Here is an 18,937-nt window from a genome sequence, read left to right on the forward strand (position 1 = left end):
TTTTTTTGTGACTGCGTTGTGAGGTGCTGAGAGATGCCTCATCATTTCCTTCTCTCTCTCTCTCTCTCTCTCTGTCTATATGTGTATTTCTTTGATTCCTCAAACAGAATCAACCCAGGCAACGTATTAACATTCTGATGAAGACCGCAGGGCAATGACAAGTGTGAAACAATATAACCTCAACCTGGATTAAGTCAGTGAAAGCTCAAAAGCCTCTGCAGAAACCACTTAACTTGAGGCAGCTATTGTGTCAAGACATTTCTTTAAGTAAACATGAAATACATGCAGAATTCTGTAGACTCAAAGGCTGGATTTAAAGGTAAGCCTGGCTTAAATGTGGAGGTTTTAGTGACGCAAAGCTGTGTGTGAAATTTAGTATTAGATTCACATTGACTTTGAAACCAGTGTCCATAGTGACTCAGTCATCTACGCAGGCCGCCACACCTGGGAGGAGACATTTGCTGCCTGGTCTGAATGCTCTCTGACACACGCTGACTTATTAAATGCTGAGCAAGTTTTGCAATCCCACACTTAAAGCAGGAAATAGCGTTGCATAGATAGTTCCACTAATCAGCATGCACAAAGGGCCGTCCAAGTGACTGCATAATGTTACTCCATCATTTTTGGTGACTTAATGCAAAATGTGGTAAATAAGAAGTAGGAAGTGAGACATGGTAATGGCTAGTTCAAATTAACAGTACTATTGATAGCTTAATCTAAATAGAATGCAGGCAGTAATTGTGGCCAAATTCCATTTAGGTTGAGCTGGAATACCTAAAATACTGCTGCTGTTATTAAAAAAATAAATAAAAAAATGTGTTGCTGCTATTTTGGTCAACAATGGCAATGCCAATCAATGATTGGAACACGTGGTTATGAGCAACAGAGTCGGGGAAAGTCATCTGCATCAGCCTCCCAGGTGTTTCTCCTTGTTGGAGATATCAGAGATTTGTAGCAGCTACAGGGCTGCTGACACACTGCTTTAAATGTGACTGCAAAAAGTCCATCTCTAAATACAGCTACATGAAAATCAATAATAATAAACAGAATGAATTCAGTTCATTTAACAGAAACTATACTGTATATTGCTTGTATCTCTTGTCACTTGGTAAACAACATATTATATACAAGAATAGCAATTGGGGTAACTTTGGAAAACAGCTTAAACAAGCAGCTTCCCTGTTCAACATATCACAGATGCTACCACATAAGAAGCTTTTGGGTTACCCAATTAGATTATATGTTCAAAGAGAGACCAATTGTTCACCACTTTATTCTTACAGTATCTTAAAAGAAGTCAAGATATGTGTCGGAGCCAAGAGGTGTGCTTAAATGGAGTGATAAAAAGTAGTTTTGTTGATTGGAACTTTGATCCCACTATTGCTAAAAGCTCAAACTCATCTGCAAACCCTGTTAGTGGCACGTAAAACCAAGCAGCCTCTGTGACAGATCAACAAATTTCTTATCAAACAAAAATCTTATCAAACCCTCCTTAATGCAGCAAGGCCTCTCTGTGATAAATGATCACGGAGTAGAAATGGCAATGTATTCACCCATTTTCACCCCAGCCTTCGCTCTTTTATAAGAACAACTGGCTCTGAATTGGGGTTGAATTATTGGAACAAGCGCATTACTTTGAGTCCAACAAAACAACACAAACAAGTCATCCTTCAACATCTCATTAAGTGAGCCATTTATCACAGTTTGATGGAAGGCTCTCATTTGTCTTTGCCAGACGATGCTCCATGAGACTTCTTTACCTTAAACAAATTGAATGGGAACAAAGTTTGTTTGAGTTAAAGTCTTTAATTTAACTGATTCGATTGGCTAATCAAACCCCTGCAGAGAGTTTGGGTATCCAGCCACAAAAACAATTCCTGCTTCTTTTAATCCGCGGTCAACCTGCTTTTCACAACCAGCTGAGGACAATCTCACTTTGTTACAGACCTGCGAGTCTGAAATTGTGAGGTACTGCTTGTTTTCCGAGTTAGGACGTGTAACAAATCGATGTAGAGCCAACAGGACTCTGAGGTATAGCATCCTGTTCAAGCAACATTTAAATCATTTACGGTGAAGGCCCTGAATTCATTAGGTGGTGGTTGATGCACACGCTAAAAAAAACAGCTACGTTTGTCACCACGTAACATTTTAATGTTCTTCACTTTGCAGCAATTTCCCATATTCTGTGATCAATGTTCAGCTGATGGATATAATCATAGTGGCAACATTGGGACAGCTGCTAGATAGTTAAATTTAAATATGTGGCAGATGTACAGATCTGGATTGAAATGAAGGATTTATCTCAATTTATCCGAGACGAAAATACAGAAAAAAAGATTTTATTCTGCAGGGTATGCATAATTATACCAAGAGGGTGTTATTATGAGTGACCTTTATACATTTACACAGCTTTATATGCTTTTATTATACCACATCTGGCATGTGCGTGTCAGGGCATGTGGAAGGGTGTACAAATTTGGTTTTGCCCATGCTTGAAAAATTATGTTAAGGAGACTGCGGATGTTAGGCTGTCACATCAATAGAAATGCGGATAATTGATATTCAGGTTTTCTGTTTCTGTTGCTGTGCGAGCTACAGAAACCCATTTGGCTGGACCTTCATTGCCCTAGCGTCAGGCAGATAGTCTTTTGTTTCAACGCCGGTGCCCATTAGAATGCAGAGTTTGTCGTAATGACTAGGAAGTCATCCCTTGCCAAAGCCCCGACTCTTTTCTTATGCAATAGTAAGAAATAGACTGATTAGCAGTCTGCCAGCTGCATGTGCAGTCATTTGATGTATTTTGTCAAAGTCGATATCTGTCTATCTATCTATCTATCTATCTATCTATCTATCTATCTATCTATCTATCTATCTATCTGTGTTCTCTTTTCTTCTGTCTTCCTCTTCTTCCATGTGTTAATAGAGCAGTGTAACCTTGAGTGTGTCTCCAGCATAGAGGCAGGGACTACTTTCTTATTCAGAGTGTGTGTGCTGCAGTAATGTCTGTCACAGACCATTTCCCTCTAGAATAGAAAATGCCATCTGACACACAGCTCGGGATTAACCGCACTGTGTGTGTGGGTGTGCATGTGTGTGTGTGTGTGTGGGTGTGCGCGCGTGTGTCCTCTTGCACGCCACCCACTCCAGCGATCCACATTTTCGTCTGTCTGACATATAATGAAAACATGAAATGTTATTTTTTTATTTTTTTGGTTTAAAATAAGTCATGCAACTCCTATAAACTGTATTATTCTCCACTGGTATTGCACGCCTTTGTTTGCCAACTGTATTTGTCATGTTTTGTGTAGGCCAGATTTTGGAAGGCAGATACAGCAGCCCTGCAATGAAGCTTCACTTTTGCTGTTATTGACAGTTGTGGAAAAACTATGGAGATCCAGTTTACTTAAGCAAGAGTACCAGTCCAACAATGTATAAGATACACGCTTAAATTCCTATTTTAGTAAAAGTAAAGTAAAAAGGATTATCAGCTATATACTTAAAAATTAGAGTAAAAATACTTGTTCTTAAAAATGGACTTATATATAACTGACACATCATCATATTAGACATTTTTCGATTATTATTGCTTATGTGTCAGTGTGTTAGCATCATGCCACTGTAGCTGAATCATTGAGTGATTCCTGATTCCTGCTGGAAAACTTTTGGACCTGGCATTAATATGGATGTGTGCCACCCACCTAGACCAGACCAGGCACTCCTACCCCATAGCAATGACACTCCTTGATGGCAGCAGCCATCCCCAGCAGGATGCAGGCTGACACAGGTACACACACAAAAACGGTTTACATGAAAAACAGCACAAGGTGTTGACCTGGCCTCCAAATTCTCTAGATCCCAAACTGATCAAGTATCTGTGGGATGCACTGGAACAAGTCTGATCCACAGAGGCCCCTCCCCTCAACCCTTAGGACCCAAAGGCCCCCACGAACAACATTTTGTTGCCAGATACCACAAGACACCCTCAAAAGGCCCTACTATAAAGAGATTTGCAATCCTTCATTTCCCCTTTGCCAAGCTGGACCTAGGACCTGGTGGTGACATGGAGTGGAGTACGTACACACATTTCGGTAACACAAAATGGCAAAGAGAAGGATTTTAAATGCATTTGGGTGTGTGGGATCAGTGTGTAGTTATTTCTATAACATGCAACTGATGACAGTTGTATGTTTTGGAGGCACAAGGAAGACCTACACAATATTAGGAAGGTGGCCATAATGTAATGCCTGTTTGGTGTATATGTATATATTGTTTACCTAACATGATAGGTTAGAGGGTGCCACATGCTGAAATGTCCTTGAACAAGACACTGAACCCGCAGCTGCCCCCAGTGTTTGGCACTGGTGTGTGATTCTGTGAGAGAATGGGTGTGTCCTTGTGACTGTGACTTTGAATACCAATAGGTAGAAAAGTGCTATATAAATACAAGACCGTTTACCATTTACCCTATATTTCTGTGTTAAAGGCATGGCTGTGGAAGTACTGTAAATTAGCAAAAAATAATGAGGAAAACAGTCATGATAAAAGCATTCACTGTACATAGTTTTCAGTCACCCAAACACATTATTTGTAAGGACTGGCAGAGTGGTTGAGGACGTATGTATAAATAAATAATATGCTTTACTTACAGTGCTCACAAGAGAAAAGGAGACAATTCAGGTTAGTTTTGGGTGGTTTAAAAAAGTATACTGCTGCAATTATCCCAGGTGTTATATACCTGAAACCCCTCCTCCCACAGGAACAGTCCATACATTTTCTTTGTCAGTAAAGCCATGTAGTTAAAATTTCAATATCAAACAACACATTCTCATTTTTATTTCTATTATTCCCACACAATACAGGTTACATATGGCATTTAATGGAAATATAACGTTCTCTAGGCCATAATGGTTCCCCCCCCCCCCCCCCCCCCCCCCCCCCCTGCTATAAAGAGATTTGGAATCCTCCATTTCACCCTTTGCCAAGCTGGAGCTAGGAACAGGTGGTGACATGGAGTGGAGTACGTACACACATTTCAGTAACACAAAATGGCTAAGAGAAGGATTTTAAATGAATTTGGGTGTGTGGGTTCAGTGTGTAGTTATTTCTGTAACATGCAGCTGATGACAGTATGCACACTAAGTAAAATGAAATCACCAGAAATGTTTGCTAGCTAGGTTAGCATGCTAAAACGATGTGCTAAGTTAAGCTAGCTCCATACACTTAGGCCATACATTGTAGGAGAGAATAGTGCACAACAGCAGTAGCCTAATACACAAAGCCAGTTTGCATATTGTGTTTAACCCAATGTGCAAACTGCTCTGTAGATAGCATGGGTTGCTACTATGACTGTATGGTGATGGTTTTAAAACACTGACTGTGCATAGTCTGCTGTTGTTTCTTATTCTTATTGTGATCTCTACCTACCAGCATACTGTTGTGTGTTCACATCACATCTGAAGGAATGCTAAACCTTGCATTAATAACAGGATGTACTGAAGTAAGCTTAACTTGGTCAAAGCATTATTTTTAACAAGCTGCACACCTTAACAGCACAAATATGTCATCCTTGCGCTGCTTTTTCCTTTCAGGTGCATTTTTAATAGGTAGATAACTGTCCTTGTTATCTTGATCCAAGCATATTGGGTGTTAATCCTCCCATACGTTCATATCAAGTTTAAAGTTATGCTTTGACAAAAAATAGATTCAACCTCTTGGGTGTAGATGTAACAAAGTATTTCAGCCCCATTCCTCCCTTCATTCTACTTAACATGGACTTTAGCTGAGCCATCTAAAATGCCATTTCAGAGGTCTGGTGGACTATATTAGGCTTATAAATCGTGTCCATTAGCAACAGTGTGTGAGAGGAAAGGATATGAAATCCTCCCTACAGCACCACATCTGACACCTTGAATGTCATTTTAATCAGTCAGTCACAGGCTGAGCCCCACTCTTTAACCTCTCACCGCCTCCCTTTCTTTTCTCCTTCATTCATGTATCTTTCGCTTTAAATGCAAAACCAATTTAGAGATATATTGCTCTGCCAGACACCATATTAAATTGTCTTCATATTGGGCAGTTTTAGCCTGAAGTATTTTTCTCAGTTTGACTTCCTCATTGTTGGTGTAGAAGTTGGTGAGCAGTTTTTACTTTGATTCCCATCATAATCTCTGAACATAAAACGTCTACTCTTGTTCAGTTAGATTGTAAAAAATGCAAAGCAACGGCACTGTTATCAGGAGAAAACAAAGCACAGTGAAATAACTGTTTGCTGAAATTGAGGCAGTTCATTGACAATGCAGATAAGGTGCATATGACGTCCACCATCACAAGCACAGTGAGAATTGTGTTATCAACCAAGTAGAATGGGATTCTGTGTCATCTGTAGTTATTAGAAAGGCCTTAGATAATTTCTCCTCTTTTAACTAAACAGAGGTTTAGTTAGTTCAAACATATCTTATTAATGTTGTAAGAATTTCTGGCACCATAGTCTGGAATCTGTCTGGCTGATTTGTCTTTAGTTTTACTGTGGTCTTAACCCTGAGAGCCCATTTGGCACAGATCTGTACCACATACTGACAAATCATATAAGTCCTTCAGTTCCCTGTCAAAAAAGATTGTCTGATGGCAAAGTGGAGTGGTTATAATATCCTAAATATAGTGTTTTATTCAGGTGGGCCTTGTTTTAGGTGGCTTATATATGCTTTTTTACTGACCACAACAGTTCATTGCTTTGCTTCCGTGCCGGTACCCCTGTTTCTTCAAATTGGGGGCTGTCTGCTGTAGGTAGGTAATACAATGACTATGGATAATATCCCTTTAAGATCTTGGAGCAGTGATGTAGGACACAAACACTTTAGTCTTCAGACAGAAACTCATCGCAGGGGGTTTCACACAGCGGATCCTTCATTTAGAACGTTCTCGTTGCCCTCTAAAAGCTGGGGAATTGACTTTGGCTTGGTTAAAGACTTAAAAAAACAGAACCAAATGTAATGATATACCATATAATGGTGATTTGTGTGTAGAAATGAAAGTGAAGTCGTGACATGGAGGGTAAGTTTGTATATTAGTTTATTATGCGTCACCCCATTAACGTAGAGCACATAGAGAGGTCAAATTCATCAGGAACTATTAAAGTGCAGCAGTGCTCACACTGCCATAAACCCAAGTGGAATGACCTTTAGCTTTCAAAAATAAATTTGGCTCATCATTATCAATTGCCAAGATATAGTCTACCAGCTTGCTTCCTTTAATAATCGCAACCAGGATATGATCAAAAACAAGAAATCACGTGCATACACTGTAACAAAGGAAGTCTTTTCTAGTGGGGTAAACAAAATGCTCAGCCAGCCACGGAGGAACAGGCTTGGTGCCCAGCAGAGCCAAAACCGGCATGTCCAAACCAGTTCACAGTAATGAAACACTCAGCAGGCCCCGTCACTACCCGCTGTGGTTCAACACCCTGGAGAAACCATGGACAGACAGCAGAATGTCCTGAACTTCTAAGTATGCCCACAATAACAAAGGCCTCTTGGAACATTGGCTGGCATGTTAAGGCATTATACTCATCATTGTCTTTGTTTTGCAGTTAAAACAGCTGTCCCAGCGAGTTGTTTAAAACACCCTCACTTAAAGGAAAAGCTGTAGGTGCTAAAAATGCCCAGGATGTCGTAGCAGAGCCCGTGAAAGAAGAAAAGGACTGAATGTATCATGTCATTTTGGCGATACAGACAGGCTATAATCTTGTTAACATCCTTTAATAAGGTCCTGTGTGTAAGATATTCAGACATTCCCCTAAGTACACAGCAGTGTCAGCTTTCCTATGCAGGAGCAAAGCACTGCACACAGTGTCCATAGAGTCATAGGCGGCGTCTGTCTGTCTTGCTTTGCATCCACCTGTAGTATGGTATGTCCAAACATTTAGAGATCTGATGAATCTGACCTTCAGCAGATTGTAATGCATAATACATGACCAACACAAGTCTGCACAGTTTTAACCATGTGATCCCAGACGGAGAGAGATAAAGAGGGAGAAAAGGGCAGAACATTTAAAAAAAGAAAAAGTGATGCATTTTAAGAAGCATATTTAATGTTCAATCATTTATTCACTATGAACTGACATTTAGGAAACAGGCCTGAATGGAACCTGCACATGCTGCATCTTTATATATCTATGCTTTTGTACATTCAGTAGATTTAAAAGGCATAGGGGACAAGACTGAATGAATAATATGCCGAAAATATGAAAATGTGTGAACTTGAAAATGTGGTCTGTCGCTTGTTCCTAAAATCTACAGTGTTTAACTAATCAGTGTTAGGTGGGATTTGAGATTTTCTTTTTAACAATCCAACACATAATTGCAATTCTTTCAGAGGTTATGTTTGTTTGACAATAATGAACTGCCAGTAGGATGAATCCATCATAATATACACCGATCAAGCATAACATTATGAACACCTTCCTAATATTGCGTAGGTCTCCTTTGTGTCTCCAAAATAGTTGTGACTCATCAGATAATGGACATGGGCAACAGAATATTGTTAATGGGGGGGCGTCTGGGTCCTATGGGTTGAGGGGAGGGGCCTCTGTGGATCATCCCACAGATACTTGGGAGTGAATTTGACACAACACCTTGTGCTGTGTTTCATGTTTTCTGAGTTGTTCCTAAACCGTTTTTGTGTGTGTGTACCTGTGTCAGGCTGCATCCTGCTGGGGATGGCTGCTGCCATCAAGGAGTGTCATTACTATGGGGTGGGGGGTACATGTCTAAGCAACATCCACATGAATACCAGCAGCAAAAGTTTTCCAGCTGAAGACTGAATTGTCACAATATGGTCAATGTTATTTATGTCTCCTGTCAGTGTTTTTAATGTTATGGATGATTGGTGTAATTTGAAGTGAAGTAAAAAACAAATTCACAACCCTATACACTTACCTATAATCTCAAACCATCGAAAAAATGAAGGTGAATAGAGAGTCTTGGTCCATCAGTTCACAGTGTTACCTTTAGAGAAGATAAAGTGTAATGGCCCTGATCCTGCCATTTGGAAGTCATAGCCAACACAGAGAGTCAACTAATCACTGTTTAGTGAGTCATTCTCTGTGATGTATGGAGACGATTCAGCAGAGTGTATGATAAGGTTATTCCAGCTCATGTAAATGCACCAGACAAGGACATTTTGACTGAACTCCGTGAAAATGGTACAGATTTGTAACATGTAGTCTCGGTCCTGTCCTAGTTCTGGTTTCAGTCACAAAAAGGTTTGCTAGTTTGGATAAGTGGCAAAATCTCTTCAGCTGAACAACTTCATTTCAGTGGATGGTTAATTCTAACTAGTTGTTTGTGTATTGATGGTGTGTTTCATGAGCTGCTGCATAAGAAATTTACAAGTTTGAAGTGTCTTCAGAAGCTGTGTACCGGTTGTGCAACAGTGAAATTGAGGTTCCTTTTAGCTCATAAACAATCTTTAGCAGAGGGCAGTTCAGCAATTTTTCTTTTTTTTTTTCTTTTACTGTCATCGAGTTAATCATAGAATTACTGTTAATTAACAACTGCCGCTTTGGCCAGCTTCCAACAACACTTGTCATTTTAAGCAGAAATTGTGAGGATCACTGCTGACTGAAGTAAGGAGCTACTCCCTGGATGTTTGTACACTGATCTTTAACGAGAGAGAGAGAGAGAAAGAGAAATAAAAGCTAATTGGCTTAGCAAATTAAGAACCCAAGACCAAATAAAGAATTCACAGCTCTGGTAGTGTCTGAGAGGTTGTGTAGCATCTCCAAACCACTGCTCAGGAGTGGAACACTGCCAGATGCTTGGGGTGGAATAAAACATACCAGCATTTCACAGTAGATGTCTAGAAAAAAGTTCCTTATGCTGATGAATCGGGTTTGAGAAGACACTGACACGGATCAAACACACAGTGAAACACCCCGTCCAAGAAGAAGTAGCAGTCCGTTCTTCAGACATATGCTACATCTTCTGGTTGGCTTTTTTTGCAGAGAGCGATTCTTGCAGCAGCAGGATAATGAGCTATAACTCACCTCAGAGCTGACCGTCATTGACCTTCCTCTGCACTCATATGACCCTCGCCCTATTGATCATCTGTGGACGCACTTGAACACTGAGAAGCTCTCCGCAACCATCAGCTGTATGTAAAGATGGGTGAATCGTACCATGAGATCACACATAGACTTTCTGAAGAGCAGTTGTTCCAGCTCAGTGTGGGGGTGCTTTGGCCATCACCTTCTTGGCGAGAACTAACTCCCGGCTAATTCAAAAGTGGTCGAAAATATTGAGTGTGAGTGGAGCTCAAGTGGGTGATGGACACCTAGGAGACCAATCTGACACTCAAAGCGACCATCCCTTAATTAAACACAACCTTAAGCATTGATATAATGTAATTATAAAAATCCTCCCGCATAAAAATGTCATAAATGGGCAAATTAACTACGGAGATCAAAACTGTTGTTTTTTTGTATCAAGCTGTATTTCTGCTGCAAAGCAAGTCTTGACTAGCAATCTCCGACTCACTTGCATTGCATGCACCGCATTTGGTATGCAGTGCAACATAGTGAGTCACTGGAAATTGGTTTCCATTTGGTTTATTTTTCATACAGATCAGAGGACATTATGAAGCCACCTTAAGACATAGCTCAGCAAAATGCTAAGTACTGACTCTAAAGGTTTAAAAGGCTTGAATCAGTGAAACACAGAAGCAGTCAGAGTATGAGCTTTCTGAGAAAAGCCTGTGTGAGGCATTATCGCAGGGTGACACTTTTGATGCGCAAAAGCACAATATTTGTATTCACCTCAGCAAGAGATATTCGCCTTGTCCTGAAACCTCGTCCTGTTATCCAGTTATTCAATGAGACAAATATTTAGTAGGTAATCCTATAATCTACTTCTTCTATCTGGAGATGCTTTACGTTAGGAGATTAGACACCTTATTACAGTTTATGTAAAATGATGATCGTCTATGCACAGTCTCATCTTTTATTATGTTACTTTTAGAGTACATTTAGTCAAAGGTGTAATCCGTCTAATCTAAGAATACTGATTGACTCATTTCCGTAATTGGACTACACTCATTAATAAGCAGCAAGCTTCACCTAAGGTCAAACTGTAATTGCTCTGTACTTTTGACTGGGACGGTATTATTCATTATGAATCTATTTTTTTTTTTCAAGCTGTGCTTCCTCTTAATAGGAAGATGAAAGGATTATTGTTCCATCCATAGCTGAACACTGCTTCAGCAGCTCAGCACTGATCAAGGCAGTGAGTTCAATAGCTGACAGGAACTCGCCTAAGTGCAGATTAAAATATGTGATTGCTAGAAGCGTCTGCTGTAGGTTAGAATAGACAGAAAATCTTCTAAACATCTCAATGGATTTCTATGCCAGCACAAAGACGGTTTCCCCTAGTTCAGCAAAGCAGCATGGTGTTATAATTTACATTTTAAGTACTTTCATCCATGGTTTACTTCAAATAAGGATTTAGATAATGGGAAATAATGCATCTGATTATTTTTGGGGCGTTGCCCTCTATATTCAGCTCTAATTACCCTGCTCTCATATTCATTACAGTGATAAAAAATATAATCTGCCCAATGTTTTGCCCCAACAGCATTAGCCAGTACAGTTTAATGGTAAACTGTGTGACAGGATTTCTCATTAAGCTCTTTTTAAAACCGCTGAATAAAATTGTACTCCACCATTACCGGTGGAAAATATCGTAAATCCAACTAAATTAAATCCTTGGTTTACAAAAGAAACATTCTAGTGCTTTGAAGGTCTCAAACTTAAACAAATTAAATCCAATAATTCCCCCTCAGTGCAAGAGTGTGAAACATAAACAGAATCGCATACATAATTTAAACTCCTATATATGTTTAAATAGTGTACTTTTTCCAAGCTTTGGAAGTGGAAATTTCCTTCAGTCATTGTAACATTTCAAATGCTTCTAACAAGAAACAACAGATTATTTCTAATAACAACAACAAGCCATATTCCCTATTCTAGGTACACGAAATTCAACTATTTTTGTTGTTTATTTTAATGAAATATTAAATTTTAACTCAATACAACATCACTTTACTTAGGGTACGCCACTCGGTAAGCCTGCAGTCTGGCATATTAATCAGGCAGCTCAGTAGTGGAGCCATTTCTCCTCTAAATCTAATCTGCAAAGCCTCCTAGTCTATATCCTTTGGGATTCAGATCCTCGACATAAATCTATGCAACCTTAAAAAGCACACCATTCTAAAGCAATTCAGTCTTTAGGCCATGTTTTTACCCCGTGTTGCAATTTCCTATGCAACCAATAGGGGAGGTAGCGGGACAATGACCGTTGGTTCCACAATGCATCATTTATTTCACTTGTCAGATATATTGTTTTGTCTGATTGTAGATTTAATAGATACATTAAAAAATGATTCTCCAATGGCTCAGATGCAGCCTCCTCTCTCGCTAAAATGTCCCTTGTTGCAGTTTGGCTCAATGTCCCACGCACAGCATTATCTGACTGGCTATACATTAAGTAAATAGATTGTCCATACAACACTGTACATCATGTTTGTGGGAGGGATGTGGGAAAGAGGAGGCATCGTTGAGACAAGAGGCTGTTGAAAATGCCTGAATGTGTTATGATTGTGTAGCACAGCCAGAAAGATGAGATATTTTAAGTGATAATTCAGAGCCCCCTGTTTAACCCTTTATGGGGCAAGGAACCATATATGTCAACTTCCACGCACACACATTAAATTGCATCCCTGTGCCTCTCAGTGAGATTGAGAAGCAAGTTGTTTTTTGTCCAGCCAGACATCCTCAGGTCAAATCAGGGTCAAATGTTTTCTGCGAGGTCCACCTCTGAATGAACGCTAAGCATAACTGCTTTATTAGGTACCATGAAGATGTGGCTTAATGTTGTCTAATGTGATAATGTGTATGTTGACAAGTGTCTTGACAAGTGTCTCGACAAGTGTCCTTGATAATACTCATTACTGTCCATACTGTCAGTATTGTGTTTTGCCTGGCCTAGGTATAAGTGCACTTGTGTATGAATGTGCTCGTCTGGAAGCCAGACCGACTTCCCCCACCCACAAAATTTTTGTGGCATGAAGTTATTGTATTTGAGTTCTCCAGAACTGATTAAGCCCCGGTAAAGATCTGCTGGCCCAATCAAATCATATGGGCAGGCTTTATGCGCTGATGGACAGAAGTATAACAACAGTGTAGTCATCCAGGTCATCTGAGGGGCATTGAGTTGAATGTGTTTTCAACAAAATGGCTCTGATTGGTTGTAGGACTATAAAAGTTGTCATTTTAAGTAGATATCATGAGGATCACTGCTGGCTGTAATAGGGAGCTGCTCCCTACATGTTTTTTTCACGTACTGGTGGAAACACTCCCCATAATGAAATCCATATGGAGTCTTACCAGACTCGTATTCTGACAAGAACTGAGTCCTGCCAGGCAAACACTGACAAAAGTCCACACAAGATGTTGGAGGTTAGGCGTAAGAACAGAAGATTTTCACCCAGAAAACTGAGGTTAAAATGTTCTGAGAGACTATCATTCTCTGTTTCACTTATTTACACTTAAGTTATTTTTTTTCTCTCCCTCTTGGCTATTTACTTTTGTTTTATGCTGCAGTTTTCTGTCACTCTTTCCTCTGCTTTCAGTCGCTCTCTGGCTTTAGGGAACAAAAACACTTCGTTTGTTAGATTTAGGAAAAGATCACATTTTGGATTTAAATGGACCCCTTTCCCACAAAAAGCTTTTGAGGTTTGGCAGGGTGCAGTCCTTCTCCAACCGTAGCCCCCGCCCGAACAGAGACAGTCTGCTACTCTGTAAAGCATTAGTAGTTATTAGTGCAGTAGTATGAAGACTGTCTATAATATCGCTTTGAGGGAATCTGATTTCCTGTGATCACGTGTTAATACAACAAGCTTTAATTAAAAAAGCCTACACAAAAATGGTTAATATTAAAAACAAATAAATGTAGTGGGTGCATGGTCAAAGTAATCAGTACCTCTCAGCGCCATGACTCATTTTGCTGCAGATATGTGGAGAAGTGAATTATGAGCTAGTCTACCGTACTCATCAATAATGTTATAAAATGGAAAAACGGATAGCATCCAACTGAGGTTAAGCTCAAATTTGCATACTTCTCGCTCAATCGCTTAAAGCCACTATTCCGGCTCTCAAAACACGAGGAGTAATTAGCACAACAAATCATAATGTGTAACACTTGATTTATCATGCAAAATGTGGTCACTCACTCAAAAACATGTAACTCCAGTAAAAAGCAGAAAGGTAACATGTCACTTAAATACTAAGGCAACACATTTCATTATGTAATTTCTCTAATGTTCAGTCGATATGTTCTTCTATTTCCTATTTCCTGTGAACTACAGTACGTTTGGTATGTGATAAGTTTTTTTCTGAAAACTGCTGATGCACATGTTCCTATCTGAATGCAAAGATTCACCTTTTTTGTGTTAATACCTTATTCACTCTCCTGCTAAAGGACAGAAGAGACCAAAAAATAAAAAATAAAAAAGGCACCGTGGAAGGGACTAATAAGATAAGCAGTAGGTGTGGACCGGCTGGAACTCTTGGGAGCTTGCCGAGGCTCAGCCTGGAAGTGCTGAGAAGTTGGTTACACTCTGTTGGCTCCACTCTGGCTTAGTGGAAGAAATTGATCTCCAAGGTGTCATTCAGAGATTGTGTGTGAACAACCCGATAGTACTGACACCTTGGCATGTGGCCTCTGAGACCCCAGAAGGGTAGCCTTTTTCATGGTGTACAGTCAGGCTGCTCAGTCACCGTGGCAATCCTTCTGATGAAGCGTGTCTTGCACAGATTCGGAAATCTTTGTAGCCAGATTTTGTTTGCCAAATATGACAAAACGGTTTGTATCATAATAAACGTACACTGCATCTGCGATAGTTCTGCGTTTGTAGGGATGTTTTAATCCTTTTTTAAATTTTTCATTCATCAAATAGCAGGATATTTTTACTGTTAAGCCTTACCCTTTTCTGATGTCCACACATAGGGAATGCTCTCATACACAACAAAAGGCTAAATACTAATTTACTAAATACTGATCCCCCCCCCCCCCCGGGCCTAAATCTGGAGCAAAATGTACAGTGAACCAACAGATAAGTACCCTCTATCCATGTAGAAAAATGCCCCGGTTGAAAGGCAAGATGTGAGCTTCTATATCTGGGTTGTTCATCACATCCTTATTCAGCCTGTGAGATCCCCTCCATAGCAGTAGCTCCTAAAATATCATTCTCAGTTGGGATCTTTTCATAATATTTAAGTAGCATTCATGTGGATGTTACTTAGACATGTACCACCCATCTAGACCAGACCAGGCACCCCCACCCCATAGCAATGGCACTCCTTGACGGCAGCAGCCATCCCCAGCAGGATGCAGCCTGACACAGGCACACACACAAAAAACGGTGTTGGTACGAATCAAAAAACATGAAGAACAGCACAAGGTGTTGACCTGGCCTCCAAATTCACTAGATCCCAAACTGATCAAGTATCTGTGGGATGATCCACAGAGGCCCCTCCCTTCAACCCACAGGACCCAAAGACTAAAGGGTAGTACTTGTGCACACCCTGCAAGAGATAATATGGGTACGTCAGTCCTGCCCTTCATTACTTATAGAGTAGTTTTCAGTTTATTTGTTTTTGTGGTGCCAGGAAGAAAGTCAGGGGATCAACAGAGTCAAAAAGCAGAGGTTTCATTCTCCAGACTCAGTGGAAATCTGTTTTCATGACAGTACTTCAGAAAATCGTCAACATGCTTTATTGGTAAAAACAAAAATCTGTGATCCCTTGGGTGTGACTAGAGGTAAAGTATGAGAACTTAAAGAACTCAACAAACTTTATACGATTCAGGACAGGGGGTATATTACTGTCTTCTCAAAATTTCAAGACAATCCATCTTGTAGTTGTTGTGAGATTTCAGTCCGCACCAGAATGGACAGGCTGACATCTGCACTCCCAGGGCCTTTCTGCTAGCGGGGCTAAAAAGACAAGAATTCCCATAGCAGTCACATCAGAATGGAGAATGTTGCTGTCAGGAGCTCAGCTCTCATATAGGGCCACTATAGCTTTACCTTTGTAGTTGCTAAGAAACAAAAAGGTCTTTTACAGTTCAAAAGGACATCCACTGACAGGGTGCGTGTTGTTGACAGGTTCATAACCTCGGTGCTAGTGCAGCTACATTTCTGTCTCCCTTTCTCTTCCTTGCTCTCTGTTCGGTCAGTTGAGTGCTGATACATGTTCTGGATTCACCAGTGTTTTTTCTTTTATGAAATAAACCTTTCAGGATCATCTTTACATGACGCAAATCTCTCTAGCGACTCACAAAGGAAGATAGTTCAGTCAACTCAGGCAGTATTATGAGGCTGAATTTGCGTTTTTAAGTAAGAGCATCAGCTTCAGTTAATGTTCTTTTAGTGGTTGCCGCTCAAAAATCTAATTAGCGCTCATTATTGTCCTCTCGAAATGAGTGTCCTTATGAGAACGTTCTTATGTGATTAAAGTGCTGGGGGCTCAGCTGGACTGACTTAGTTTTTTGTTGTTTTGTTTTCAAAATCCCATTATGTCTCCTCTTTGGCTCTACCACAGGTTTTTTTTTTGTTTTTTTTTCTAAACAAAAAGCAGTGATGACTCCGCAATTAGTACTGCACTATTAATGAGACACAATTAATTCTACAGTATATGCTTCAAGAACGCCATCTTGTTCGCCTAGCTTTAATTACAAAGAAAAATACGGTATAATCAGTTGCTTTATTGTCAAAATGCAATCTAAATGGTAATTGTTTACACTATCGCACACAAAAGCAGCATCTCATACTCAATACAAACGCGTGGTATTTCATTCAGTCACAAATTATCCATAGAGCGGTTGTGTTTCGGGCTCTGGAGATATGCTGTGCCGTCACTGAATAACAATATTTTTTTTTTGCTCCATTGATCTCAAGCTGTGTACTTGCACTGTCAGACACGGTTGTGGTGAGGTTTGGCTGCTGTAATCCCTGTTTAGAAAGTCGTTCTCATGTGGAGATCTTCGCTGTGTTCAAGTCCACTGAGCTGTTCAGACTCCATTCACGCTACAGTGTAATGTAATGCAATGGGAAATGCACGCAGCTTTGCTAAAGATCAACACCTGCAATATGACAAAACCCAACAGGAGTATTAATTACTTTACTGAATGACAAAACATGTTTCCCCATCCTGCAGTCTCATTCAAAGTGTTTCTTAAATCTGTAGATATTACTTCGCACTTCCCTCAGGTAATGTTCTACTCGTGCATTATGATAAGCTTTTTTAATTATTTTAATGAAGTTTTTGGGCTTAAAGTGGCACATTGTGTTTTACACTCTCTTACAGTGATCGCATTTTAGGCTGTGATTTGACTTCTTCTTTTCCGTACTCAAACTTGTACCTTCAAGTTTTTGTGACCCAGTTGTAGATTTTGTAGCGAGTTTCATGCTGATCTGAGACTAAGCGCTCCAACTGAGGGGAAGTGAAATTGTGTGTGAAAAAAATGTATGGGATTTTATCTCCAAAGCCAACCTTAATACATATTTATTTAAATTAGTATACATAGTGTTTGAGATTTTCTTATAGCATCCTTGCAAATATTCAGCTCGTTGTCATCTAACAGCAAATGAGCAACACACCAAGTCACGTCTATCCAGAAACGTTGAATAACTGGACTTGTAGAGTTTCCTGAAGACGTTTTGACACTCATCAAAGTCTTCAGTTCTAAACTTGATTAGTCAAACGAGTTTCTGATGGCTAACACCCACGGATGTTCCTATGTAAATCCCAACTCCCTACCAGTCCTTTAGAACAGAAGAAGGATGAGTGGCGAAAAGGTCTTCAGGTAACTCTACTAGTCCAGTTGCCTTTCTTTAACGTTTTTGGATATACCATGACCTGGGGCTTCATGTACAAAGACATGCGTGGATTTCTCTAAAACGTGGTGCACGCTCAGATCCATAAGCACATTTCCTTTGTACATCCCAATTAACGTGGAATTGAGCGCACATGTTGTACCCGACCCCTCCCTCTCCACGCCCCCTTTTAAATATGCAAATTATATTTAAATTGACCCTGCACCTGAGATTCCTCTTTGCACGAGCAGAAAATGAAAACATAAGAATGAGTAAGACGGGAAAAAAGAAGTTCACAGAAAGTGAACTGGAGACGCTACTCACTGGAGTGGAGATGTGCAAAAATGTCCTCTTTGGCAGCTGTCCTCCACGCGCAATGTTGGTTAATTGCATTTGCGCATTACATATGATCTGTATATTGATCGAATGAAAATGTTTCCTGTTGAAATGAACAAATTCATCATGTGATAGCGCTTTTATATGATGTGTGTGCAGTCGATAGCTCCGATTACATTCGGAAAACATGCTCTTGCTGCAAATTGCGCTTTAATGTTGACCTGTTCAGCTGGATTGTTTGGGAATTTGATATACCTGGCTGACATGCAGATAATTCCGTCCCATGCAATTGGCATGGCTCTCCTCAGAGTTGACCGGCACAGTCCCGATTGGTCGGACTAATTGTTTTCACATTTATGACAGTTTCCCAGCATCACCTCTAAGTGTCGCCAAAAGATCAACAGCTGTAAAAGCCAGCGTACGCCAGGCATGAGGTTGGCGTGAGGCACGTACATGTTTGCGGCCATTTCACTCTTGATACATCTAAACTTTTCCGTGAACAAGAACGTACGGAACGTTTTTGTGCGCACGCACCCTTCGTACATGAGGCCCCAGGTCTTGTCGCTTCCCATCAGTACACATTTCGTGTTTTTGGTATAATCTGAATAAAGTGCCACCTAGCAATCTCCTATCAATCCTTTCATTTTACAGTGTGTTGCCATGAAGCGTTTTTTTT

The sequence above is a fragment of the Chelon labrosus genome (assembly GCF_963514085.1).
Source record: "Chelon labrosus genome assembly, chromosome: 13".
Taxonomy (NCBI): domain Eukaryota; kingdom Metazoa; phylum Chordata; class Actinopteri; order Mugiliformes; family Mugilidae; genus Chelon; species Chelon labrosus.